At 39.5% G+C, this 3,102-nt stretch overlaps 1 protein-coding gene across 2 annotated transcripts in view; it reads right to left on the bottom strand.

Moving 5' to 3' along the window:
* Positions 1-3,102, bottom strand: part of Sgcd (sarcoglycan delta) — a 389,217-nt gene that overhangs the window by 178,182 nt on the left and 207,933 nt on the right. The window lies entirely within an intron of this gene.

A 3,102-nucleotide genomic window follows, 5' to 3' on the forward strand; every position in this document is an offset into this window, starting at 1 on the left:
GAGTACCTTCTGTTTCTATTTTGTGGAATAATTTGAGGAGAGTTGGAATAAGGTCTTCTTTGAAAGGCCATCCATTGCTGAACCACCAAGAAAATACTATGTAGGTCAATCTAATAGATCTCTTTTCATGCATGTATGCACACACACACACACACACACACACACACACACACACATGCACACACATATATTTGGCCCTTAGAGAATCTTACCTGACACAGGTCCTATGATGGCTTATCTGCCACTCACTATAAATGCTATAAATGTTTACATTTCCATTTTTATTGAAGAGAGTTGGCTTCAAGTATATTTCCCTATTTGTAGTTAATTTTCGTATCTGTCCTCTATCTATTGGAAGTTAGGTTGGCCTTAACATAGATAAGTGATACAACCCTCCTTTAAATGATCAAAGAAAACCAAAGAAGATATAGTAAGTAATTATTGCTTTAAAAGACACACAGCCAAATCTCATGGGCTGACCCAATCACATGGTGACACAGGGCAGAAGTTACCCCAGTGATGATGCTGGGGACCTCAAATCTCCACACAGACTCAGCTCTAGCTCAGGCCGAGCATAGGGAATCACTACTGGTTTATGTCATTCACAGACAGATATGTGAGCCATGCTGTGTGCATTCTGTAGAATGCTGCTCCCTTTCAATCTTGTGCATTCATAGTTTCAAAATGAAATAACATGCCATCTATGAGTAGTGAAATGAAGCCACACTGATAATGTTCAGCAATGTGTGCATACTAGAGTCATCTTTCATTCAGTAGATAAATACTAGTGTTCAAAAGGTAGATTTATGCAAATTTTATTTTAAGGCAAAACTTGGGTAGAGTACCTCCTGTCTTCATACCATATGAAAAACAAACAAAACATGATTAAGATTCCAGTGCTTTTTTATATAATTTGGTCAAAAACCATTTCAGATTATAGTGACAGACAGATCAGTAATACAAGTTCAAAGAGGATAATCCAAAGCTGGTGTAGTTTTTTAACTCTTAAAATTGAAATGACTTTCACTCATAATTAGTTTTATATATTCTTTGAAGAACTGTCAAGTCACAATTCTCCAAAGTTAATATTTGAGCAAATCTATTACTGTGGAAAGTAACCTTTTCTTTCTTTTTCACAAGACTTAAGTACACACCCAAAAGCAAGCTTTAGTGAAAGCAAAATAGCTCACTTGGCTTAGGATAAATGAAACATCATGACCAGGGATGAAAAGGTACTGAGGGTACTTGTGATTCAATGGAACAAGAGTTACAGAAATTTCTGCTCTGGAATCTACAAGTCTGTCCCATTAGCTTATACAAGTTGGAAGCTGAGCCACTGGTAACTTAGGTCTGCACAGGCTTGGGAAGGGGGGGGGACAGATATTTTTGCTTTTGTGTCTTTTCTTGATTATAAAATGATAGGATTTTAAAACTCAAGATAAGTCAATCAGTGTGCTTCAAGACTTTTAAAATGTGCTTGATTCATGATTAGATAAGTAGTGAATGAAAATGAGACCATTTAGTCTCAAGCATAAGTAGAGCCCAACACTGACATAAGAGGAGAACTTGGAGGCTACTGTGCTAAGAGGAATGAGCCAGGCATAAAATGAAGGTACAATATGATTCACTTATGTGGGATGTGAACACCCAAATTCATATCAAGAAAGGATGCTAGGTGACAGGGTAGGAGAGGAGGAACAGGAAGTCTTGCCAGCTCCTACAGCCTATAGACAGGGCAACACTGACCATGCCACAAAGTTCATGTTCTTCAGAATTGAGCAAGGGAGATTTTAAATGTCTCATAGTGTTTGAAGTAAGCTTGTAATTTTGTGATGGGCCATTTTCTCATTTGTCCTTGGCTGTCTATGTCCACAGGTGGCCTTAGTGTCACAGGTTGGATATGTAACTCTATGGGTTCAAAATTTGTTTTCCAAGATAAAGTGAGTTCTATGGCTAGATGGTCACAATGGCTAAATGTGAATTCATTTAAAACAAACAAACAAAAAAAAAAAACCAACAACCTTAAAGACTCATAGTGACCCTGGAAAAAAAATAAAAGGATTATTTTGACTTAATTTCATGTTCTCTATTAGTCAATACAGCAAATGCCCAGTTTCCTGATCCCCACAGATGCCAGACACGACTGAGGATAAGTATTACTGTCTCCAGCCTTTGATAATGATTCCAGAGAGGAGAAAGACTGTGACATATCCCTCTGAATTAATCTAAAATTCGTGAGGCAGCAGATACCATCCGCAGGGGAAGAGAGGACAAACATGAAGGTGTGTGTGTGTAGGGGAGGTGTCTCAAGTCAACTCCTTACTCATGCTCCATCCTCCCAGCAGGGCTGAGTCAAGACACCTGGGTTTGACTCATAGCCACACTGTGGGCATAGCATGAAAGCCTGGCTATGTTCCTTGTTCTTTCTGTGCCTTGGGTTCATTATCTGTCAAAACGAGCCAATGATCTCATCTCCTTTGTGAGCTGGATGGAGTCTTAGCACCGTGCCTACTTCAGAGCATCAACAGGTATCTATCGTAACTGGGTTTTTCCTGATGATGGCTCTCCCCAGTCAACTGCATCAACAGTCTGTGACTACAACCCAAGAAATTGAAAGTGAGTAAACAGAAGACCTTTAAGTCCTCATTCAGACCCTGATTCCTTCTTACCTGCTTTACCTGCTCCTAGAGATCCTGCAAAGGGCTAACATCCCTGGTTGCTCCACTCCCAGTCTTCCAGCCTATGCCTCTAATTCATCGAAACATTGTTCTTCAAAGCTATCTGGTCAAATAAGCCCTAATCAGAGCATTTCAGCTTAGGAAGCCAAGCTCAGCAGCACCAAGCATTGTCTCTAACTGCAGTCTGGCTGGTGGCTTCCCTTCTAATGAAGAGTCCTTCTTTACTTGCAATTATAAACATTCAGGCAAGAAGAATTTCCTGGGAGGGCAAAGAGCCAGGTCAGGAAGACTCCACGGAGGAAATTTTGTTGGATTTTTTTCTCTTTTCTTTTTCTTTTTCTTTCTTTCTTTCTTTCTTTCTTTCTTTCTTTCTTTCTTTCTTTCTTTCTTTCTTTCTCTCTCTCTCTCTCTCTCTCTCTCTCTC

The sequence above is a fragment of the Mus pahari genome, chromosome 14 (genome assembly GCF_900095145.1).
Source record: "Mus pahari chromosome 14, PAHARI_EIJ_v1.1, whole genome shotgun sequence".
Classification (NCBI taxonomy): domain Eukaryota; kingdom Metazoa; phylum Chordata; class Mammalia; order Rodentia; family Muridae; genus Mus; species Mus pahari.